This window comes from Podarcis filfolensis (genome assembly GCF_964270895.1).
Source record: "Podarcis filfolensis genome assembly, chromosome: 3".
Taxonomy (NCBI): Eukaryota; Metazoa; Chordata; class Lepidosauria; order Squamata; family Lacertidae; genus Podarcis; species Podarcis filfolensis.
The window spans coordinates 67,937,936-67,964,378 of record NC_139606.1 but is presented as its reverse complement, the minus strand read 5'-3'; the positions used below and the strand labels follow the sequence as shown (position 1 = coordinate 67,964,378).

At 40.5% G+C, this 26,443-nt stretch overlaps 1 protein-coding gene across 5 annotated transcripts in view; it reads right to left on the bottom strand.

The window, feature by feature from the left end:
• Positions 1–702: 702 nt before the first annotated feature.
• SCAF8 (SR-related CTD associated factor 8) overlaps positions 703–26,443 on the bottom strand; it is a 75,539-nt gene continuing 49,798 nt past the window's right edge. For 4 of the 5 annotated variants that reach the window (XR_014546725.1, XR_014546727.1, XM_083607946.1 and 1 more), the window contains one exon: positions 703–1,955. The gene's annotated coding sequence lies outside the window, so the exon portion shown is untranslated. Of the gene's footprint in view, positions 1,956–13,633; positions 16,849–16,931; positions 17,060–26,443 lie in introns of those variants that run through there. The other variant, XR_014546726.1, reaches the window with a different exon arrangement.

The following is a 26,443-nucleotide window of genomic DNA, read 5'->3' as shown; positions in this document are numbered from 1 at the left end:
TGTGCAGCTTCAACATTGAACTATCAATCACTTAGAACACCCTCCTCCCCATCCCAAACTCCCCTGCAGCTGTAGGTCTTTGGGGAAGATTGGTAGAGATGGGTGCGCATTTTTTCACAAAAGGCATAGGGTGCTCTGTGTTGGTGTGTAAGAAAAATAAAATTCTAAAGTAGGGCGACACCATTATCAGCATTAACTAAAGTGTCACAAAACAGCGAACAAAGAGATTCTGGATTTTGTGACATTTCAGCTGATCCTAATAAAAGTATCGCCCTACTGTGGCTCATGGGGAAAAGGCTATTGCGGATCATTTTTTCCTTGCTAGGGAAATACAGCACAGCATGTCACCTGTATCTGTTCTTGCAACTGTCTGTCTGTTTTCTAGCCTTAACATGGTACTGGCCCTGTAAAAGTTGAACAAAGACTCAGACAGAAACAGAAGGAGCCATGAGTGTATCAACCACAGCACTGAAAATATAACAGAAACAGCGCAGACCTGTTTCTGTGGAGAGTGGTAGTAGATTGGGGGTGTGCAGAGGACGTCTGCTCACCTAGGGAGAGTGGCAACACACCCTAGGTGATCTATGTTCCAAAGTGTGTTGTACACAGCATGGGAAACTAAACAAAGGCACACAGTAAGATTTAAAAGCCATGCTTTACAAGATGCAGACAATGGTGAAATAATAAACTGTGCATCAAAACTTTTCTTTTTCGTTTATTGTTATACAGGTCCAATGCTGCAGTCACCATGCAGGTACAGCATAAGGGGAATGATCTTGCTGAACGATTCTGACTAATCAGATTTCAAGAGACCATGAACTACAACATTCCAAGTGACTGGCCCTTTCATTCTGAGAGAACAAAACACAAATAAGCAGATAGACAAAAATGACCTTTTCACGTATGGCTTATGATCATGCTTCTCCCCACCCCCCACCCCACCTGAGTTGATCATGAAACCAAGTCCACATGTTTGAGCCTGAAATGTAGAGCTTTTCTTTGGGTGCTTAATTAGGAATATGAAAACTCTTGCCTGCTGAGTGCATTTTAAAATTACTTAATTCCCACCCTTTCCCAATTTCATCATTACTTTTCTTTTTAGAGCGTAGTCTTCTAGTTATTAATAGAGAACCGAAGGACAAGACTGGCCAAATATTGGCCCTGGGGTTTTAATTTCCAGTTCTTCTGAAACTCAGAAGACCTTTCGGCTCATCAACCTGAAAATACCCAAGTGTCCTCTGGGCCTTAAACCCTGAACCCAAGACTTCCTGTGCCAGGAATTAAGGGCTTAGGAAGTGGCGTTTCAATGGATCACAAAACATGATGCTGCTTTGGCATTACACCTTTGTCAGTGCAAACGTCCAGAACTGAGGGCACCAGTCACAATTCAAGGTCTACACAATGATTGCACATGTGGTATTACATCAAATAGAGCCTCCTAAGAACACATGTAGAGACATGTCCTGAAAGAAAATGGAACACCTTTGACATGGTAGCATTTTTGTTTTCTTGCAACCTGTCCTTCGATGACTAGCATTAGAAGATGCAAGTGGGTTTTAGTTTATGATTTACAGTCCAGTGTTTTCTTCTGGTCCTGCAGAAGAGCCTCTCTCTCTGTATTGGATGCAAAACAACAACTGTTCCTTTGAGCAGATCATCCTCAAAAACACAAAAAAAGATTTAAAAAAACTCACAGAGTTTATTGCTTTCAATTTATAAAATTAAGCCTGCCTCAGACAGGTAATACTGGTAGGTACATTCGTTATCCCTGGTTTCTACTGGAAAGTGTGCTCTGACACACAACGCTTCCTCAATATATAACGCCAGGTTCCTTCCTTCTAATACTTCGCAACCAAGATCCGATGTGATTCCCAAAAGAACACTGAAGTTCTTCTCATTGAACTCTGCCAAGCTCAGCACCCGGTAAGCTGCCACAACATCCTTCATCATATTGCCTGTTGACAAAAGGAATAATTACTAATTGTCACTGGACGCATGTTTCGAGCTTTTTTTAAACAAATGAAAAACAGGTTCAACATTCAAAAGCAAATACAGAAAATTCCCTAGGTTAGTATTTAATGTTTTCAGCAATCTAATAATAATGTCTGAAGTCACGTACAGTCTTGTGTTTAAGACTCGCGTCTGGTTGCTATAGGTGACCAGAAATTGCATGTAAGAGAGTGCATGGAATTCTATGTAAGTGAATGAGTGGGTTGGCAGAAGAGGGGTTAGGCACTCAGTCCTTCCTCTGTGACCACAAGAGAAACCAAGCAGTCTTCTAGAGCAGGGAAATCTGCCCCTCTTGTGCCAAGCGCTGACAGGATAGTTCAACAGGGTAGGGTTTTGCCGGGGCAGGTGAGGGCTGGCATGCTAGAAAATTTTGTGGACTTGTTTACAAGGCTGGTCTATGTATTGATACTATTTGTCTTCTCTGTGCTCTCCAGACTAAACTGAACAGTTATCTCTTCTTGCTTACTTTGACTGCAGGATTGCTACACATTTTTTAGAAGACACACTTCTAAGGGGTGAGCGTAAATTCTTTTCAAAACTTTCTGTTATTCATACTTTAATTCAGCAAAGAATAGTGGATTGTTATAAAGAAGACCATCATATTAAGAAATGAATTATCCAAAGAGCTTGAATATACACCCATCACAATTGTTCCCAAAATCAGTGATGCTGATGACGTCACTGCAGACTCCTGCGTCACCTGAATCATCTAGGTACTGCATTAACTCATTAAATGGCATCTGCATATAGGTTTTTATTATTATTTTGTCTCTTCTGCAAATGAATATGAAATAAATTATCATCTTTGAACAAAAGCACTCTGTGTATTTTATCCAGCTTGGAATGAATACCTGATGGGAAGGCATGTGACAGTTGAGTTTATCTGAGACACAAATCCTGGGACCTTGACTTAAGGTTACTGTGCTCTAAACCATTCAAGAAATGTCCACAATCAGGGAGAGGGTTCTGTTACACTGGTCCAACACATTCAAACCTGGAAAGCTACACAGTGCCCGTGGTACAACACACCTTGGCCCACCAGATACCTACCTGGCAGGCTGGTGGCGTCAGCAATGAACAGGTAGGAGTCTGAGCAAATCCCATACGGTATATATTGTATACCTGTGTGGAGAGCTTCACTCATGGGGATCAAATGTGGTTCTCCATAGCTCTATATCTTGCCTGTGGCATTCTCCCCAGGCCCTGCCCATCATGGGTCCTGCTTCAGATCCTGAGTCCTTTTGATTGGCTAAAATCTGCCCTTGAACTCTGCTAATGACCCTTGCTTGCCTGGATGTAGGACAGAGTGTGGGCAGAACCTAGCTTATTGTAGAATGGTAAAATTTACATTTGCTGGTCTGCCCTCCTCCTTTGCCTCTGGCCCTGCCCACCACAGGCATGTGGGCCCTGGAAGTTTGCCCAGAAGGGAATGAGGTCCTCAAGATGATGAAGGTCTCCTACCCTTGCTGCAAAGCCACAGTTCTGTTGCTCCCACATCACTGGAACCACCCCACAACCCCTTTTTCTTCTGTGGTTGCTTAGAGGGAGAGGGTGTCCCACAAGTTGTAACTCTACTCAAGCAGTTCCCTGTAACCCACCCGCTTTGCTGGTCTGATAGGCTACACCATAAGTGCTTCAGAATCCACCCTTTGAACTAATGCAATGTCAACAGAGCCCTCAGAATCAGGCGGGGTAACAGCTAAATAGACATGCATTCAAGAACCTAGCCCTTACTTTGTCCAAAGATATTCCAATGTAAATCAGAAGGCATTTCCCGTTCAATCAACCTCAGAGTGCAGAATAAAACGTGCCAAGGAAGCACTTGACAGAACTGCTTCGAGACTGGGCAGGGATAGACGGCGAGTAAATAATTCCCCTTGGAAAGTTTAAAATATCTGAAACATAATCTAAAGAATATGTTTAAACAAACAGGAATCTGCCAACTCTCCAAAGAAAATTAAGATCTATTAAAAACCCATGCACTTAGAAGTAATGCTGCACAGCACATTAAAATGTTTGGGTTAATTTCCTGTTCTGAAAAATTGCTCCATAATGACAGCTTACGGTCTTGCTTGACTCAATAAAACCAGCTCAAGAGTGCTTTTGTCAGCCTCTTTATTTCTGCATATTTCTGTACATATGCAACTGTTATTTTTTTTTTACAGAGGGGCACCTACTAGCATGATCTCCTCCTTTCTACCAAGGTCATAAAGCTGCCACAGCCCTACACTTGCGACATAACCACCTGAGACAATTGACCTAGCACAGTCCTTTGGCTCAAGGGCTGTGAACTGCCCTGGGAACTACAGAGGAAGGGTGGTATACAAATTTAATTAATACTGTAAATAAAAATAGAGGTCAGTGCCTCAGCACCCAGGAAGCTAAGAAGAGCTCAGAGACAGAGCAGCTCAGAGTTCCTTGGCTTGCAGGAAGTCAATAGTAAATTAGCAGGTCTTCAATCCCAACTTCTCTCCCACGGAAATCCATGAACCTAAGTTAGTCAGGTCCGTTAATTTCAGTGGGTCTACTTCTGACTAGAACTAGCATTGGATTCAACCCACAGGAAGTGCTCTATTAAATAGGACCGCATTACCCATGCAGAATACAGGACAGAAATGGTAGAATATGGTATCACACCAATAAAAGAAAAAGGTTGATGCTTCTTCTAAATACCACCAAACCTGTATCAACAATTGAAGATATGGAAACTACTGAAAACTTGACTACTAAAATGCTCTTTGATAGTTCTTGGAAGGATACATCTGCTGCAGAACCCAGTGGTGTACATCCTTATAGGAGCACCATACACCATTGTATCCTTCTGGGCATAATTAAAGATGCTGGATTTATATACAGTATATATATATCCTTGAGGACCAACATGAGTAGCTCTTCCCTTGTTTTAATGATCTCTGTGGTAAGATGCAGGCAGATTCTTGATGACGCTCATCTTGTAGTAAGATCAAAAAGTGAGGGCATGTTGTAGAGAGACAATTGTTACTCTATTTTTTTTAATGATCTCATTCCCTCCAGAGGCTCTGCAGGGTCTGGCCTTGCATACCTTTCAGAAGATTATGAAGATTATTTTGGGGAAGGGAGCCTGGCAATGATAAGCAGAGAATTGCTTTAATGGTGGGTCCATTTTTAAGTATATATGTTACATGTTAAAAGTTAATATATAATCACTGTTAAGAGTTGGTGGTGCCTGTGGCAATTGCTCCAATGCTACTGTATGACCCTGGACCTACCAAATAGGCACTCATTTACCCTAGCTTTGGAAACTTGAGGTGTATTTTTGGGACCCACCTCAAGTTGTTTTGAATTGTTTTTAGTATTGTGTTTTAATATTGCAACTTGCCCTGGGACTTTAGTGTGAAGGGTGGTTTAATAATACAGTGGTACCTCGGTTTACGAACTTAATCCGTTCTGGAAGTCCGTTCTTAAACCAAAGAGTTCTTAAACCAAGGCGTGCTTTCCCATAGCAGGGGGGAGGACTCAATTTACACTCAACAGGAAGCGGAACACGTTCTGCTTCCAAGGCAAAGTTCACAAACCAAAACACCTACTTCCGGGTTTGCAGCATTCTTAACCCAAGTTGTTCATAAAGTAAGCTGTTCTTAAACCAAGGTACCACTGTAATAATAATTAAAAAATGACAATAATCATTTTGGAGCTTCGCAATTATATCACCAGAGCACAATTAGGAGGAGAGAAAGGAGTATTGTGCTGATTATGCTCTAAGGGAAGCTCAATTTGGAATCAATAAGATTAAGCTCCACTGTCATTATTCAGGGCTATTATAAGAGGAAAAGGTCATTGATAAGCGGAGATCTTAGATTGAAAGGAGGTTTCCCCCTCAGAACCAGTATTTGATTTCCTGCCCCGCTTAGGACTTTCAGCACCAGAGGAGCTTGTAATGTCAAGCTTGTAATGTTTGAAAAATTCACATTACCTTCCTCAGATTCAAAGGACCAGATCAGAGTCCATAGTAGAGCCCCAAACTCCCCGTGCCATCAGAGTCAAAGGCTCCTAAAGCAGACATGGGTAGAAGCACAGCCCATAAAGGACAGAGCTAGCTGCTCAAAGGAAGCTGCAGTCCTACTTAAGACTCAATATTGATTTGCTTCTTGCCTTGATGGAACCAGTTGGTTGTTAACCATGGCTTGCTTGCTGGATCATGAATTGGAATTGGTGGCATGTGATGTTACGGTTCTAACACCTGTGTCTAGTGACACCCCTCCCTTCAACCTTGGGCTGGAATCCTGTCCTCTGGTTAGGATCACAGCCTGAGATGGAGCATCTACAAATCTACGAGTTGATGGCATATGCTATTTAGGTTTAAGAGCATTAACTTAACTGAATCAAGCGCTACAATGGGCCTGTTAATATAGCTGCCGTCCTATATGCCTACTCAGAAGGAAGCCTAGGTAAGTGATGTCTTGGGTAGAAAATTATCCAATGTAAACATGTAAAACATTTTGTGGATTCTATTGGTTCATTCTGTGGCCTACAGAAAATATTTCTCTATTCCCCTTGAGTTGCAGGGGCGGCTGCAATTAAAAGTGGCATGATGGGTGGAAATAACTTTGTAAATAGGATTTGCATGTTCAGGGCTAGGAAGAATTGAAGTACAGGGGTACCTCGGGTTAAGAACTTAATTCGTTCTGGAGATCCTTTCTTAACCTGAAACTGTTCTTAACCTGAGGTACCACTTTAGCTAATGGGACTTCCCACCACCGCCGTGCCGCCACCAAGCAATTTCTGTTCTCATCCTGAAGCAAAGTTCTTAACCTGAGGTACTATTTCTGGGTTAGCAGAGTCTGTAACCTGAAGCGTCTGTAACCTGAGGTACCACTGTAGTAACTTTCTGGAACTATTTCCTGCAGGTAAAGAGACTGCGCCTTGATCTGCTTTACACTCAGATTAGTCTGTATTTACTTAATACATTTATATCCTGCCTAATCCAATGGAAATGGTTAGTTTTCCAGGCAGTCTTCGTCAAGGTTGCTGCATCATGGCAAAATAAAGTTCAGTGTAGGAGTGCAGACCCTTGGGGTATATCTTGACAGGAGGGTTTAGATGTGATGACTGTAATTTTGTGACAGGCTCCTTCTTCCTATGAAAACAACAGTGAGAGGATTCTAAACAGAATACAAAATGTGCATTGCCTAAGCTACTTCAAATTTGGTTTCCATGTATTTTCTGCTGCTGAAAATAGAAGTGATATAATCTGGTCCTTTTCCAGTGTAGAATTAAAAATAATGGTCTTAATGTGTCAGAAGAAAAATGTGTTAGGAGAGTCCAGTATAAAATTGTAGCAAGTATGTTTTCCTCTGCAGACAAGCGACTGTCTGCATCCAACATTGGAAAGAGATGGATGTGTGAATCTATTCATCTTCAAAAAGTAACAAAATGCTTACCATCTAGCTTTTTTCACTGTACGTGGCATATGTAAAGTCTGTATCCTCAGGCAATGTCAATTAGGGTTGCTACTTATACATTCCCCAATATTAGTACTTGCAAATTGTATGCTTATTTATATTTATGGATATACGTAAATTGGGATATACTACTATAATTTAAATCAAAATGCATTCTGCCCGAACAGAAAAGACTGTGATCAGGTGACCTGTGAGTCTCCTCTGTTTGCAATATCAGATTCTAACCGTTGATGGGCACCTTTAAGGCCCTCCCCTTTTATAACCAGACATGGACAAGACAACCCTGCAAATAGAGGCCCATCCTCTGTACGTAAGATACTTGGCCACCCTAATAACACATTTGAGGATATACCAGTTGAAGCAAATGTGAACAGCATTTCTGCTAAGATGCAACAAGTGCCCATTGTACTCTCCGTAAACAATTGAAGACACTTTTGTTTCAACTTTTTTCCAGTTGGATTAAAAGGTCTCTCTCTCCCTTTGGTTTCCATCTTGTTTTGTTTTTTAAAACCTATATTTAGTCATTCTTCCATACTGCTTTCAAAACTATTTTTTAGTTGTTTTAAGATATATTCGGAAATTGCTTTGAGAGGCAATTATTTAATAAATAAATAAATAAATAAATAAATAAATGGATGGATAGTCTATGGCAGAAAATACATTTAAATGGAAGGTTTGAAAATAGTTTGAACATTAAATGAAACTTTCCTAGCTTTTATATGAAACTCTACAGTGGTCATTGTCAATGAAATAATCTTACTCGTATTTGTCATAATTACAATCTGTACAGTGCCGGATTACCAAGTAGGCACCAGCCAATGGGCCCCACTCCTTTTAGGGGCCCTGTAACAACAGATCAAAATAATATTGATTTGGTTTATGAAAATTATTGGTTGGTAAAATCAAAAACTTATTAGAAGATAATTTGTGAAGGCCCTCCCCACCTCCCCGAAGATTTCAACTGCTTCGAGGCCTCCAGTCCTGAATCTGTACTGTCAGAAATATCGACAACAATATAAAGAAAACGACATTATTAGGATTATAACAACTGTGCCATCTTAAAGTTAACAGCAGGCCTGGATGTGGTAGAGAAACCTCCAGTGAGAGTCATTGGTGGAATGTAATTTTCAAATAAGGAAAGACTCTTTTTATTAGAAAGGAAATGACTAAGGGGGAACTTAGCAGGTCTTAACTGTAGCTGAAGGCGTAAGTGCAGGACGTAAGCCTCTCCCTCCCAGAAACCTCAAGTGTTGGGAGATGTCTGATTAATTGCTGACAGGTAAGTTTTAATGAAAGCCAAGTACTTATTCAAAGAATGAATAGCGAGCTTGTTAAATTTAATCCTGAGGGATGTCATTAAGAGAAATAGTACAGGGAGAAAAATAAAACCAAGTCAAAAGGAAAGAGCTCCGGCGATCTTGTAGGGTTGCTTATCTGGTGTTACAGTGGTACCTTGGTTCTTGGATTTAATCCGTTCCGGGAGTCCGTTTGACTCCTGAAACAGTTAAAAAACCAAAGCACAGCTTCTGATTGGCTGCTGGAACTTCCTGCAGTCAATCGGAAGCTACAGAAGCCGCGTAGGACATTCAGCTTCCAAAAAACCGGAAGACCCACTTCCGTGTTTGCGCCATTCGGGAGCCAAAACGTTCAACAACTAATGCGTTCGACTTCCAAGGTACCACTGTACTTGCATTCTCACAAAGGAAAAGCGTTTCACTACCCTTAACAAATATACAACTTACAAAGAACAGAGTTAAGGTAAAACATTCCATTATAAACTTCATCTCTATTCTTTCTAAGGCACTTGCTTTCAAACCAAAGAATCACACTAAGCTTCCAGGAGTTCCTAGGAACAAAGCTGATTGACTACCAGTATAGTCTATTAATATCCTTAATATTAGCCATTGTCAAAACAGGGTAAGAGGTCAGGCCACCATAAAGCTGACAATATATCCCAGGTTTGATTAATTTCTGGTTGCACACTTTATAGTTCCTGCTGTAATGATATCTGTGTTTCGATTTGGGTTCACTCTTTTTGTTTTATTTTTATTTAACATAATTTATATATTGCTTATTTTAGAAAAGAGCTCTAATTGGTTTATAATTTGGGTCAGCTGATCTGAATTTCATTATGATGAAAAGGCAGCAAGATGATGTTTTAATAAATTTAGAAAACAGTCAAAGATTTAATTAGAAGAATCAAACCCTCCCCTGCTCCTGCCAGCTAATGCCACTACTTTTTACATATGAAAATATTCACCCACAGATTTTTGTTTCTGACATTGGCTGGAATACTAAAGGGTAAAATTACTTTACTACATGCTTAAATACCTCATGAGTCTCTGCATGGCACCAGTTACTTTGAAGTAAGTTTGCTTCTTTTTAAAAATAATGAAGAATGGCTGCAACAAACTTTGAAACTCAGAAACAGAGAAAATTTTGGCCATGGGTTACCATGTTTCAAAAAGCAAAAACCAGGACAGCCCCCCCAAAACCGCAATTTTTCGACTGACTTGCCTAAGATCCAGGACAAAGTGCCACCTTTTGGAAATTTCCTCCGGACATCAATTACACCTTTGAATTACTTTTTTTGCATATGTGCATACTCAGAAGTAAGCCCCACTGAGTTCAATGGAGCTTGCGCTCACGTAAGTGGCCGTAGGACTACTTCTAAATTAATATGCATTCTAAATTAATTTGCAGATTAAACCACACCAACATACTGCACTAATAGTAGAGAGTAGTACGGAGAACATCCTGGGAATGTGCTCAGACATAACATTGAGTGAACTAAGGGGAAAAAAACAAACTTCAGGGAGGGAGGACCTGAGGAATGTCAGATGGTGACATGGAACAGGGCCTTTTCTGTGACAGCCCCACCTCTACAGAACTCCCCACACTAGTGGTGGTGATTTGGTGCCATCTTAAAATACTTCTATTTCATCAGGTATTTGCTGGCTAACCATACAGCACTTCTGAGAGAATATATTGTTTCATGTTACTATTTTTATAGCTGGCATGAATTGGTTGTAATTCTAAATGTTGCCTTACTATTTTGTTACATTTTTATGGCTTTCAGCAATGTTGTTGTGCTCTAATCAGGACAAAGAACAGGAAATCAACCAACCAACAAATGATGACAGAAAAGCTATGTAGCAGATGTAACTAACATGATTCTAAACATTTCAAATAATTTATAGTCAAGGGAAAGAGCTCTGGCACACCTGCTCCACACCAGACCAATTACATCTTCCTCTGAAGGGACGGGGTTTTCTCTGCTGCCATTAGACAGGGTCCTATGGACTTTCTACACTAGCAAGATCTTATAAGGAAGAATGTAGTCACAGAGTATAGTTTAAAGGGTATGATTTGAAAGCAACTTCCTGAAACTAAGCAGGTCTGGGACGAGCCGGTGCTAGGATTAGTGACCAGCTGGGAGCCACATGTAAACGATCTTGGATTCCATAATGGAAGAAAGTAGATAAGAAATGAAAAATAAATAAATGAACGAGTGTGCTAGCAAGCAGGGCAGCCTGCACTCACTTTGTTTTTCTCATCAGTTATTATCAGGCATTTCCTTCAGGGGTATAAGATATTCCTTGTACCTTTCTGGTAATGCTGATGCAGAAGACTGAACTATCATCATGGATGGCAAGAAGTTGAAGTCAAACCTCACACTACTGAAGCAATCATGGATTCAGATAACCAGGGTGAGTGAAGATTATGACAGGTTATATACGTCATATGTTTTCTTCCAACTGCAAGAGATACTTGCAAACTGCATCTGATTTCATGACGTACAAAAATATCTTGCTCCGCCCACATTCCTAGGCAAACCATTCTTTATTTTCCCTGAGAGATACTGTTCAAATCACTGGCTGGGAGGATGATTTAGACTGGGTTTAGAATGCTTTTAAAATGTTTTTATATTGATGTGTTTGCAGCTCTGGGCTCCTTCAAGAGGAAGGACAGGATAGAAATTGAAATACAGTGGTACCCCGGGTTAAGTACCTAATTCGTTCCGGAGGTCCGTTCTTAACCTGAAACTGTTCTTAACCTGAAGCACCACTTTAGCTAATGGGGCCTCCTGCTGCTGCCGCGCCGCCGGAGCACGATTTCTGTTCTCATCCTGAAGCAAAGTTCTTAACCCGAGGTACTATTTCTGGGTTAGCGGAGTCTGTAACCTGAAGCGTATGTAACCTGAAGCGTATGTAATCCGAGGTACCACTGTACTACTACTACTATTCTAGGGAAGATCAGACTAAACAAGGGTTGGCAACCTTTTAGGACTAGTGGGGGCATTTTGAATTTTGACAGTGTGATGGGGGCACCAGTCACATATTGGCTGCCATGGGGCATTGGCAGAACACAAATAGATTGCTCTGGAAAGCATGGCAATACATAAAACTAGAGGGAGTAGTCCTAGTGAAACTTTTCCCAGAACTGTGTTTCCATACTATAAAAGGCTTAACCTGTTGGATTTATTCCTGCCAGACAGCTACTAAAGGCATAAGAGCCCTGTTTCCCCTCAATGCTAAAGCCCAGGCTGCTATCCTGTACCCACTTACCTGAGAGTAAGCCCCATTAAACACAAGGCGACTTACTTCTGAGTACACATGTAGACCATTGTACAGTGAAAACTTAACAACTGCCTAGTCTTTACAGTGGTGCCTCGCAAGACGAAAATAATCCGTTCCGCGAGTCTCTTCGTCTAGCGGTTTTTCGTCTTGCGAAGCAACCCTATTAGCGGCTTAGCGGATTAGCGCTATTAGCGGTTTAGCGGCTATTAAAGGCTTAGCGGCTTAGCGGCTAAAAGGCGATTAGCGGCTTAGAAAAAGGGGGGGGAAGCGAAAAAAATCGCAAGACTCGCAAGACGTTTTCGTCTTGCGAAGCAAGCCCATAGGGAAATTCGTCTTGCGAAGCGCATCGAAAAACGGAAAACCCTTTCGTCTAGCGGATTTTTCGTCTTGCGAGGCATTCGTCTTGCGGGGCACCACTGTATTTCCTGCAGAACAGGATACATGCTTAGGCTTCTTTGCAATGCTTTCACATTTGCCCTTTGGGGACAAGGCATATTCTTTAGCATCTACTGACACGTATTGTGTAGTAGTATTTGCAGAAAACAACTTCTAGGGAGTACCTGATCTCAGATTAACCCTCCATAGAAAAGATGCATCCTGGTTGCTGGGAAAAGGGAAGGGCAAACTATGAAGATTCCAAGAGCTAGGCAATAAGACAGAGGCAGGAAAAGTGCACTAAAAGAGAGGGAGAAACAGCAGCTCTGTGCGACCCCAGGGACTCCTATTGCCTGATCTCCTGGCAACTCACTTATCAACCACAGCCCTGCTGTTTGGCCACACACACTGACAAGTGGGGGCAGCCAGGACAGCTCGTCCCAAAAACCATTCAGAAGAAAAACTGCATATTTTGCTTTATAACTTTCTAAGATGGCTAGAGCCTTACTTTTTCTTTTTAAAAAATGAAAGGTCCAAGTCTCTAGTTCCTAATCAGGCATGCCAATGAAGGCCTTCACAGGTGCCACAGTGCCCATAGGGGGCTAGGCTGGTGCCCCCCCCCATCCTAAATATTTGAATAGGAACTTAGTATCTATTCCAGTCTGATCCGTAATAATAACATTTTACTGAATTTTGGGTGGTAATGCATGTTGAATAACACATCATTCATAATATTTATACTATCTTATCTGCCTGCAGTGCTGGTACAATATCACTGAATACTGCTATAACATCACATTAAAATATATATATTATTGTAGTGATGTAGCTGCTTGCTGGCCCCAACCAAAGCACTTCTGTACTGGTAAATAAAGCTTGGGCCAAGACTGTTAACATTGGGCCTGCAACCCTATGCATATTTAGCCTCTTTGGTAAGTGTCACTGAACACAGAGATTATTTATGAATAAGCATGTATAAGGGTAAATATCCTAAGCACATGCATTTGGGAACACATCTCAGAAACATCAATAGGATGTTTCATCAATAGGATGTGTGCATTTATACATATTTACTCAAGTCCCACTTTGTTCTGCAAACTTGCTTCCAAATAAGTATAAGTAGGATTAGGTAAAATTGTCAGATACTGTCTTGTCTCTTGTGTTAAGAGCGGGATTTCTAAAGTGCAAAAGTTGAAATGGCGTTCATACACCGTACAAAAGAAAAGATGATATGTTCCAACATTTGAAGTCCAGTTTTATTGAGACAATACATTGGTGTACGCAATTCAAACTTTATTTTTACGCACCATCTATCATACATATGTTTTACAAAGTTCAATAATACAATTTCAGTGTTGATGTAAAATGAAAGCAGATGGCATATCGATTCAATGTATGATGCCTTTTAAAAATGTACACAGATTCAAAAGAACTCTCATAGTCCTTAGAAGCCCACTTCGTTCTGTCTCAGAAGCTATGAACCTCCTCTAGGTCAACTGTGAATTCTTCTAAATTGCATTGGGATTAGGTCTCTAAGGTCCTGCCTGAATGGCTAATCAAAACCTACATTTCCAACCCTAAATCAAAATAAATATAATGATGCTTCACAGCATACAGGTGGAAGAAAGGCAAGTTGTTAGACCAGATACCTAAATCCTCTTGCTGATGGAACATTCGACTCTCAGTTGTGTGGCATCTATACAGAATAAAGTGAGGAAGGTTTCACAGCTGGTAGCTAGACTAGGCAACCCATTGGGCTGTCTTCAGTCTTGATCACTTTTACACTAAAATACCATCCAAATCACACTAAAGTCAGAAGATGACCCTCCCTTATAGGGACTATTCCCAACGTTCAGCTTTTGAGTGCCATTGCTTATGTAAGAAAAGGGCACCAATCACAAGTGGGAGACATCACTAGGGGCAAGGGGCAACAAAGCTTGTAAAAGTACAAAAAGTTTAGAAAAATTGACTTCTAAGGGGAGAACACTCCCCCATCGTGAAGCCTGAGCACACTCAGTGGTCATGGGAGCACGCTCATTGGCTGTTGGGGAGATGCTGAAATATTGTATCCCTTTTTATATACCCAATTAATCAATATGCTCTGCAAAAGAGGACCTCTTGAACATGCTATCATGCGATGCACTACAGGAATTGGGCCATTAGTGTGGTGTCAACAATTCTTCGGCATACCCTCCTATTGCATGTTAGGTGCCATGTCCACTGTCCTTTTGGTTCCTACTGAAGACCTCTCTTTTTCAACAATTATTTCATCCCAGTCTGCATCTGTACTGGAACTATTTTTATATATTGAATTGTTTTAGGTGTTTTTACCCTTTCCATGTTTTATGGTTGTTCCCACCCCACTTTATAATCACATAGTTTCCAGTTGTAATCTGCCCTGGGACCTTATGTGGTCCCATAGGTGTAGGAAAGCTGTGGTGCTCCAGATGCTGCTCCCATCAATCCCAGCAGGCACAGCCAATGGCCAGGGATGAGAGCTTATTTCAGTGACATCTGGAGGGCCAAAGATTCTCCACATCTGCAGTAAAGGGTGGGTGAGAAATTAAATAGACAAATAAACACTTTAAAAAATAAATAAAGTTCAAGACATTTCAGCAACCTTTACAGTCGCTCTTTAAGATAGGCCAGTATTATTATCTACAAATTGCAGGTGGGAAGACTGATACGGAGAGAGTCGCTTGGCTAACACCGCCAAGGATGTTCTCATGAGCCAGGGATGCCTGAGCATCCAGTCTTCTTCATACCTGCAGCAAAAGGGGGACATGTTCTGAAATGAATCTGAGTTGTGTTATCTCAACACTTTGAAGATGAGACGAGGTAGATAAGATTTGTAAATCCTGAAAATGTCTCAACTTTCAACTTTCTTGTATCAGAATGTTTTGTGACAACAGGAGCTGTCGTAATTGTAATCAGAGGCGTCTTATATGAGACCTCTTTCATATTAAAGGAGCATTTAAATGTTTTGACTTAATGCTGAGACATGTTGGGGTATCCTACTAATGACTTCTTCTAAAACAGGTGCAGCCAACCAGGTGCCCTCCAGATATTAGACTATGATTAGTATCAGGCTCAGCCAAAGATAGCCAATATTCAGGCATGATGGGACTATATCAATTTGTGGAACAAAGTAATAAAAATAAATGGAGAAAAACAATGTGCAAAAATTACAAAATCATGTAAACAACTTAACAACAAAATAAACAACAAATTAACAACTCTGTTTGTCCAACAACATCTCAAGAGTACAATATTGGCTCTCTTTGTTCTAAAGTATATGTTTCAAGCGGTTTTTAATGTACAGGGTAGCAAAAGGCTGCATTCGCAACATAACTGAAATGTGATAACCTCAAATAAGTTAAATTTTGAAAAGCATTTTCTAACTGCAGGCACATCCTTTTCATCATGCATCTGTTAAGCGCACTTAGCGAAAGTCAGTTTCTTGAACTGAAGCTACATTCAAATACACATTTTGCAGCAGAATCCTGGGCATGTCTACTCAGAAATGAGTTACCCAGAGTTCAGTGGTACCTATTCTCAGATTAAGTGTGTAAAACTGGTACTTCTGAGCATCCATGCATTGGATTACATTGTTTAATCTCTGCTCTTCTCATTGTTTCTTTTCTTCTTTTGCCACCTCACACATATTTCCTACAACCCCAGGCAGCTGCTTTGATGTTGAGGGACAGCAATCCCACTTCGTTGTGACACAGCCTCTTCTGGGCTCAGTCTGGCCTGCTTTCTCAGTGCTGGTGAGGGATGCTATCCTGCCACCAGCGCTGAGGTAAAATTCAGCTGTAGTCTAGTCAGCATCTGTATGTGGACAAATGTCACATGTCTTGGCTCAGCTCTGCAAAAACTTGACAGTTTGTGGATTAGACTGGGGCCAGAAAATACACTGATTTTGGCCAGACCTGCTTCTGGGCTTGTGATCTAAGGCAAAGTACCGCTACAAGGCCTTAGGAAATCATAAAGCACAGCTATGTGGTCCCAATGCTAGACCTGGGATTTCTAGTGAAGCCCAGCTGTGAAGCTTCAATCATCCTAAATCCAGTGGTTTTGACTGGGTTTTTAGGAGTTTGAAGTCCATTGTATGACAAATCTGAGGCCCAACTGCATTTGTGACAGGTTAGTCTAGCTAGAATCTTATTGTGCAACTTAGTTTGAAACAGAAAGCTTCTTTTTACATCTGTAGTAGCATGTAGAGCATGCAATAAATTGACCAGTGCCACATATTCACTTACTGCTCAACACGTAGTACCACTTCATATTTTGTGTCCTCCAAAATATGTATAACATATATGAGCGAAATGCATGTATGGTTGATTCTTGGTCTCCGCAGTGAATACTTGTGATAAAACACACACACGGCACACACCATATATTAAGTAGCTCTCAATCTGCTATATTTAAGCCTCAGGGCCCTACAGTAGACCCTAGCCTAGAAGCGTCAGAAAAGGGTATTTATAACCAGATTCATAACAATTCAACCCGTAGCTGCAATCACAGGAACTACGGGTTGAATTGTTATGAATCTGGTTATAAATATCCTTTTCTGATGCTTCTAGGCTAGGGTCTACTGTAGGGCCCTGAGGCTTAAATATAGCATCCACATGTGGCAATCCAGATGTTAATCTGGAGGCAAAATATCGTATGTGAGAAATACAGACTTTAAAAATATTCTAAAGGCCAATAATTTATTAGTTGCAAAAGAACCACTGCAGCTGCTTTTGAATGTCATTTTCAACACAACATATCTATGTGTTGATTCAGAGATAGTTGCAACCTTTACATCAGTGGCAGCCGACAGGCTTCCCTCCAGATAGTGATTGGACTGAAATTCCTGATCATCAACCTTTGCTGGCTGTGGCTAATGTGAGCTGCAGTCCAACGAGTGGTGGGCATTATGCTTTCACCTCAGTCTTACGTATGCCTCTCCCAGGGTCATACCAGAACACAAATTGTCTATAATGAAGGCTCAAAATGTCCTTTTCAATGACAATTGTAAGATTTATTGTAAGAGGTTTTGCTACGACCGAGTGGCATAAACATAGTTAATGCATGAATCAATCAATAATGTATGCACTTTGTTCATACCCAGCCCTAAGCATCAATGGGGTCTAGATAATGCTGTGAAGGGCAGCCAACTGTGAACAGCCCCAACTGTAGAGTGTATAGCAGCCGTCCCACCATTACAAATCTGTATTGGATGACCCAGACATCAGAGCCTCGTGACATTCCTGGTGTCCTGCTTCTGAACAGTATTTGTTGCTTGCTTCCTGTTTTTCTTTTCTTCCTCTTCTCTGATTGTGGCATGCTGCAGAATCTTGGCAAGATGATGGGGAGCAAAAAGAAAGATCCCAAATCCTAGTATCAATAGTGCAGTTTGTCATTTGCTGGGGGTGTGCGTGTGTGTGAAGACAGTAATAATTCTTTCCGGTTAAAAAGCTAGTCAGATGCTCTAATCAAGCCACACTTGCAGTTTTTCCCTTTTACTAGTCTGTAAAGTAGATGAAATATGTGAGAAATGAGATTTCCCCATGTTAAACTACTGCAATTAACACTTAAAAACCATTTATGAAACAAACCAAATGTTACAAGTCCCCACAAAAATGATGGTGGTTAAATTCATCTGCCACTCGCAAGCCCAACTGAAATTTCTGTATATTGTTGGAGACCTCAGGGGAGCAACACTTTGTACCAGAGATCGGGGTCCGGATGAGACCTTGAGGAATGACTGTATCTGGCCTCTCCAGTCTCATTTTGTGCAGCATGACAAAAGAAGCCTATGTTCTTAATCCCACAGAAGGTTAAGTATTGGGATGCTAGCCCAAGAAAGGCTAACAGCTGAAGAACAGGTACTAAGAGGCTTGAATTCAAGAACGTGAAGTGAAAGATTAATAAACTGCTGGGAAAGCCAGTGCAGCAGCCTTTTAATGAGGAAGTGGAATGAGAAGTCAGCCATTTGGAGGTTTTAACCAGCTAGTCCCATTAAGGCAGGGATGGGAAACCAGTGGCCCTCCAGATGTTAATGGATTACATTGGCCATGCCAGCTGCAGCTGATGGGAGTTGGAAATCCAAAAATATCAGAACGGGCACAAGTTTCCCATCCCGGGCTTAATGCAAAATGGAAGCTGGCATTCCTCAAGAAGAGGAAAATACTGCTCTCCACACATGGTACAACAAAATAATAGACCTTTAGCACCTTATTGCTGGCATCCAAGGGTGCTATCATCTTAAGTACAGGATGAAAGAGCATCAAGTTGCAGGGAGCATCTTCCTCTAGTTGTGGCAAAAAGGCAAGACGCAAAACTGCTAAGATTAACAACAGAAGCTACTGATTCTACTCATGTTTTAGTTCTATGTGGCTGCATTGTTTTGTTTTTGTTTTTTTTAAAAACACACAGATATAACCTGATGTAAAATTTGCTTTTCTGGCTTTTGGCAAGACTGCATGCACACAGGTAACAAGCAAATGTGATCCGTAAAGATTCCAGACTTCTGACAAGCCACAGGGATAAAACTGGGGGAACAAGAATGAGCATTGCAAGACTTCAACTACTATGCTTGCCTACATTTATTAAGAATTTGAATTATTAGCATTACACTAATAGTGTATGCAACACCTTTCAGAGATACATAAACCAAAGAGACTAGTCTTGCTACCGAATTGCTGACAATCTTAAATACACAGTGGGGATACTGTCCTCAACTGTGGCTTGGGTGGGGGGTAGAGAGATATAAAAGTGTTGGGTGGTAGAATGTATGTAAATTGTCATTATAGCTGCTGAAAGCTTGCTTACAGGCGAGGATGTGTGCAACATGTATTACATTTGTATATGTAAAGAATATGTTATTTCTGACTTGTAGAAACATGAATAACCAATGTGGTGCTCTCCTAATGTTCTGAGACTACAGCACTCATCATCTCTAACCACTGACCATATTGACTGGGGCTGCAGTCCAACCATGTCAGCAGCCCCTGCCCTACATCTTTTATCGAATGTCACTCATCTGGAGCAAAAAGGAGTGCGTGCACACACACCCCTCATAGAAATGGGACCTCTCTCCTGTACATCAAAAATAAAAGTTGCTGCTATTCTGCACTGTGTACATAATAATTTGCTAGTAAGATAACTAGAAAGCACCAAACTGCCTAGCAACATCAATTTAAGAGGTAAATAAAGAAATCTTAATACCACCAAGTTTGTGGCCTTACACCAGCCAGTCTTTCATTCAATCTATTTCTTTTGGAGTTCCAGTCCTTCCACATTTAATAGGCAACCCATAAACATATACTGTAATAAACAGAACCTTACAAATGTTAAATCTCCACCTTCTTTATCATCCTTTCTCTGGTTGCCAGAAACCAATGTAAGTAATAAGAAGGTACTGCAAGATTTTTGGAAAATGCACAGATTTGGGTTTGGTTAATCTTTTTAGGAAAGTGTTTCTAGAATATACTGGCAGCTACTGAAAACTCCTCCTTGGCCCCCTTGCTGTCCTAAAACATGATAGATAAATAATAAGCTTAACAGGGCGCTTTGTGCTGTGTAGATGTGTCTCATAGAACAAAGGATCAAGCGTATGGGTTCCCTCCCCTTCTCCTACTTGCCTCGGAGGACTTCTGCCACATTTACTTTGTGGCGACTGCTGCCCCCTGGACCTGGTAGGATGGGTAGGAGGTTGTGGGGGTTTGGTCAATGGGGTCAGGAAGTTTCTCCTCATATCCATCCCTTACAAAGATACTGTGAGCATTTAATAATTGCATTTTTACAAACGCTTAGTACCTAACTAAACTATGTGCTGTGATGATAGTTATGAGACTCACAAAAATCCACACATGCATGCACACACGCACAGTGGTATTCAAGTAGATTTTTCTGAGAGTAAACCCACTGAAATTAATTAGTTAGAGCCATTAATTTCAATAAGTCACCTATACTGTCCTGTGAGCATAATAATGTTAACGAAACATTCATTCTGCAACACTGAGTTGAATGAGGATGATATAGTCCAAGATGATGGATAACAAAAGCATGAAGCAGAAGACCCACGCTGCAGTCCTAACCCTAGTGGTACTACAGTGATGATGGTGATGATGATATTGGTAACAAGAAAAAATCTCCCCTGAAGTAAATGGGGAATTGAGCGACAAACACACTCTTAGGCTACATTTCTAATCCCACTACTACAATGCTGCTGCTGCTGCTGATGATGATAACATTTTTTTAAAAAAACATCTATTTCAAAGGAAATAGGGAATTGTGCAAAGAGCATGAGAGAAAAACAGAAACACTTAGCAAGCCATACTTGTCTCTCATTTCAACAAAAGCCTCCAGAATTATACCCCCTCCCAACTATCAACACACATGTATTCTAGCATGTGGGTGGTATTCAGTGCTAGTTCTTCTCAGAGTAGAATCCTGAAAGGGCAATGCCACACAAAAGAAGACCGTTCCATTGTATCTGGAATCTTGGTTTACAATAAATGATGGTTAATTGTTGAGTCAAGCAATTTCAAAACATAATTTATGAAGCTGGCTTGTTTAACAAACCAACGTTGTAAACCAGTATTCCTGGTTCATGCAAGATTCTTTGAAACTCTAAATAAATTTGGTAGAAATCAGCTTCCCATCTATATACAATACAGAATTGAGGAGGGGTTGGAGTTTACAGAAATCTGCTGGGATTGGCTATGCTATGAAGATCCTGGTAGTGAACACCACTGAACTGCTGATCGCTGCTGGCTTGCTGTCACCACCAATCACCTGCTTGGCTCTGACTTCAAGCCTCCCTTGCCAAGGCACAACAGGGAGCACTTGTAAGGCTTTCAATTGTTCATTGGCAGCTGCATTTCTGGCTGTCATCACATATGACATCAGGTGTGGGGCAGATTACATGGACTGGGGGAAATAGCCACGCCAGCCAAATTGGGACCCATTCTAATTAGGCCCACAGGCTCTCCACCCGTGTACCAAACCATGATTTTAGCATTATGTGCAAACAGACCCCATTCTGGAGCCATTTATACACTATTTTAGCTGCACAATTGTCTCTACTCCTGCAAATTGCTCCTAAGCTGCTCCTGGCAGCATTTACACCTCCTACTTACGTGACAATAGTGGATTGTATAGTTACATGCAATGGTAACAGTATCTGACCCATTAAGCAGGTGTGTAAGGAGAGTGATACACAGCCACACAATTAACAGTGTCTCCCACTGGCCCAACTGGTGGTGACATAGGGCTAGGCCTTCTCTGTAGTGGCATCCTGGCTGTGGAACACTATCCCAACAGAGATGTGCTTGTGCCCCACACCAACATCATTCCACCAAAAGCTAAAGATCCACTTGTTTTTCCAGGGGCTTTGGGGAAGGGTGGATTTGGCTGATGACCTGTTACTCTTTGAAAGCTGCACTGCGAATTCTGTATTTTACTGACGCTATTGCAGGTTTCCATGGTTGTAATTTTATTTGTATTATTTGCTGATCTATGCTCCACCCTGGGATCCTAATGGAGGAATGGTGGGGTATAAATATGAAGAGTAATAAAAAATGACAGATGCAATTATTCTGGAGGGCGGTTTGGGAGCAACCACAGTAGTGGCAGCGACCACACAGCTTTCAAGGTAAGATATAGAAAGTATTAACAGGACACGATTGGAGCTTTTCGGGGATTATATTATCATGAACCAGATCACTGGTGAAAAACTGTTGTACTGTTACCAAAGCATTCATTAGGCACTACAAAATCTTTATACAGTATAAAATATGCAAGTTTGAGGGTTCAACAAACTGACAAAATTTGCATGGGGTCCAGAATAAACCAAAGAATGCTATTTAAAGGAAATGGTTACTTGTCATTTTATTTATTGTCCATTTACTTCAATAATTTATATATTGCTTAATCAGCTATCTCTAAGCGGTGTTGTCACTAAGCAGTTTTGAATTGGTTGCTTTCAGGGAGATAGCAATTGTGATTTTCTTTTAAAATCCCTTATGTGTCAATGCAATTTGACAAATCAAGAAATAATTTGCACTGGTCTAATGTTTGAAACTACTGTTTAAATCTGTGATCAGATATCTACTGTTATACAAACCTGATATCAATACCCTACACCAGCAGTATGATGCAGAAATGTATTCTTAAAAAAAGGCAAAATGGATTTTATTATCTCCTATCTTACAACCAAAGCAGAAATTTGCTAATAAAGTGATCATTGCAAGTCACGTTGATCAGAGACTAAATCTACAGAATTCCTGGAAATGTGTGTTACAGTGTCTTACAGCTTTGATTTTGTTCAAGTCACATTAATCCAATTTATTATCTTATTAGTGCCTTTCAATGCTGACAGAAGTACTGATGAAATTTGTCCTCCTAAAAGATGGGCTCACCGCTTACATCCAACTGTTCACTGTGCTCTGAAGCAGGCATCCTGCAGCAATCATCTCATCAGGAGGTTTGTTCCACATGTTGTTGGAATCAGGTTTTCAGTGTGGCGGCACCTACCATTTGGAACTCCCTCCTCTTACATATCAGACCAGCAGTGTCTTTTTTGTCTTTTCAGTGAAGACCTTCCTATTTCAAAAGGTCTTTTAAGTGGAGATTTTCCCACCAGGTACTGGATTTGATATATATGATATTGTGTTCTTTTATCATTGATATTTTTATTGCTCCAGGATGTTCCATAAGATGCACGCCACAAACAGAATGAAATGAAATGAATAAAAAGAATCTTCCAAAAAGAGCACAAAGGAGTCAAGGGTTAAGCCCTGAAAACAATAAGGTACTTATTTGCATGAGAAGCTGTGTGTTGATACTACCAGTTTTTCAATTATCTCAGTATCTAATTGGATTACACAATGAAGTGATTAATTTACAGCTGACGTTAGCGGACAGCATAAACGAGACTCCATGCCTCTTAGCTTATATGGAGCTCAAAATTCAGTGCAAGGATGCAATGATCCACTGTAACTTGAGTAACTTTAAAGAAAAAACTTAGTTGGTCTCTAAGGTGCTACTGGTCATTTATTTTAATTTAATTTTAATATATTTTTAAAGAACCCCAAGAGACTGGCTGCTTATATTGATCCAGGATAATTTTAAATCAACGTCTGATTAACTTGAAGTGGGGAAGAGCTACGGCTCAGTGGTAGAGCATGCCAAAGCTTCACATTTCAATCCCCAGCATCTCCATGTTCAACTGAGAAAGGCTCTTGTCTGAAACCCTTAAAAACTTCTGTCAATCAGTGGAGAGAGTAACAAGCTACATGGACCAATGGTCTGATGTGGCATAAAGAAAGTTATTGTGTCCTAGGTCAGACAGCAAAATAGTTTGCTGTCCATTTTCTTTTTCATCCCCTTACACAGCATCAAATGTGGCTGAGAAGAATCCACTAAACTTCAAGAGCAGAATTTGGGGAGGTTCATTGGCAAGGAGTAGCCTGAAAAGTTCTGGTGCATGTGCAGAATGTTGCTTTCAAGCCTATCTTTGACAAATAGAGATATACTTTGGTATCTACCTAGGACAAGAGCTGAGATACCGTACAAATGTGTGCTACATTATACCAGAATATTCAAAATGTCCTTTATTCAACAATCACATCTCAAAATGTTAACCTGGGTCTTGCTAGATCCAAGGAACCATCAATTTCAGCAAACATGAGAGCAGCCATGATGAACTAAAATGGATGACAGCAATTGAACGATCCTGCTCTTCAAAGGCTGCTTGGAAATGATGCTGAATATAATGACAGCCAACACGTGACTTTGGTATCTGGATTGGAGAGGAAGATTTAAAAAAAGCTGTACAAAGATGCCGAAGGATCAGCAAGTGTTATTGCATATGGTGAAACACTTGGGCTATTTTGGAAGAAGATACTGAGACGTGTAACACATACTGATACTGGGATGTGTCACAGTGACCTGTGTGAAGTCAATGGTGAATGGCAGAGATACCAAGTGCACCTTCCACTAGATCAGGTTGTTAATAATAAAAAATGATGCAGAGTGAGTAAAAGATTAGAAGAGGGTGTACAGCTTTTTTCCAGTTTACTTTTCTTCTTCACACTACACTATAGCTACCTTTCTTTTCTCTCCTTATGGTTTTATCTCCCTATCTCCTTTCTTTTTTGCTGTTGTAAAAAAAGAGCAGTGGTAAAAAAAGAGCAATTATAAGACAGTGTAGAATAGCCAGAAAAACGGATGATATGGACTGGAGTGAGTTTTATTTGCAGGCATTGGATTCTTATTCAAACTGCTTTAATAGCTTGGACAATAGCATGCCATTTCTTAGATATTATTCTGTTAGTTGCCATTCTATGCTTTTTCCATGGTACTGCCTGAATAGGAGGGATAATTCTGCCATATTACAGAAAGCTCAACTGAAACCCCTCCCCTTAATTACAGTGTAATTCCATATATTAAGAATAAAGACACCACCAGTAAATCTTTAGGTAAGCTGCAGATACACAGCTATGAAGGTCAATTTCCTTTTGTAACTAACACACACATAATTTTAGTAAATGTCTCTTCCATGAAATTGTATCATTGATACAATCATTTTATATAGTCTAAAATCTCTCTTGACATAAATATCCCAATTTTCCCACAACTGAACCAAGGATTTCCTCTTTATACCCGATTCTTTAAAACGATCTTTCCTGCTGGCCCCTGCTTCTCATTTTACAACTGTGAGGTGAATTCTATTTTACTGCACAGAAAATATTTCATGAAAACGTGAAAGGCAATTATGGGCAAAATTTACAGCAGCTATATTTTAAGAAGCAATTGAAAACTTAGGAATTGCTTTTGAGATCACTTTCAGGCCCTATTAGAAGACATTTTTCCCCTTAAGGGATGACAGTTTAATGCATACTTGGTTTGATTATAATGCTAGGCTATGCACACTGTGGGTGGAAGGGGGAATGGAAATGTAAGAAAAGGCATGTACCATTTCCTGGCTGCCTATCAAGTTTCTTAAAAAAAATTAAAGCCTTCAAAAATAAGATACAACAAAACTAAGCTCTTTCACTTCTATTTTTAGCCAAACATTGTACAGGTGGGCTGGCATTAACCTACCTCTTGCGTTTATAGGCTACTGAAGGAATGTAGTGTTAGCACTGTGCTGAAAATTTGTTTCCACTTTTCAAAATGAAAGTAGCACTCTCAGTGGGTAGACATACGCTTTACATTTTCACCTTTTTTGATCCTGTTCTTTACAGATGGACACATCAGTTTATTTTCACTCTGTATCAGTTCTGCATGTGTTCAATCATATTCATCCATCCCAAGTTTTGTACATTTAAAAAAACCAACCAACCATGAAACACTTAAACTGGTCACATTATATAGGCATTTTGCATGCAGTCTTTCCCCTTCCTTTTGTATACTTTCTAATGCATTTCCCCCCTAAAATGGATTGGTTTTTTTGGACTAAAAACTGCAGCACAAGAACCAAAATCTATAAGCAAGTCTGGCAATTTAGGTCACTTTGCTTCAGTATTTGGACTAAATGGATTACTCATCCATCCCTGCTATCCATGGGCACTCCCCACCCCCCCACATGATGCTTCTTCAATTACCATTTATGCCTCTCTACTTTCCAGAGTGATCCCAGCCAATCAGCGACAATATAATAAACACAATGACTTCATGATGCTGTAATCCCAGTTTGGGTAACTAGCTACAAAGCCACCTGATGGAGGGCAACACAACTAAGTCAGAGAGGGCAGTACGTCCTGGACTAGTTACACGGGTTATCCTGGTCAATCAGAAAATATGCACTAAAATGATGTCACTGAGGGAAAATGGATTCCCGTTTAGGAAGTCCTTTCCTGAATATAGGAACATTTGTTGCCTTTTGTCTTACCCTAAAAAATAGTAAGAGAATATTCTTTCAATGCTGATTAAAGTGTCACAAAAGCTGCCCTTTCTTTTGGTTCAGACATACAGTGGTACCTCGGGTTACGTACTTAATTCATTCCGGAGGTCCGTTCTTAACCTGAAACTGTTCTT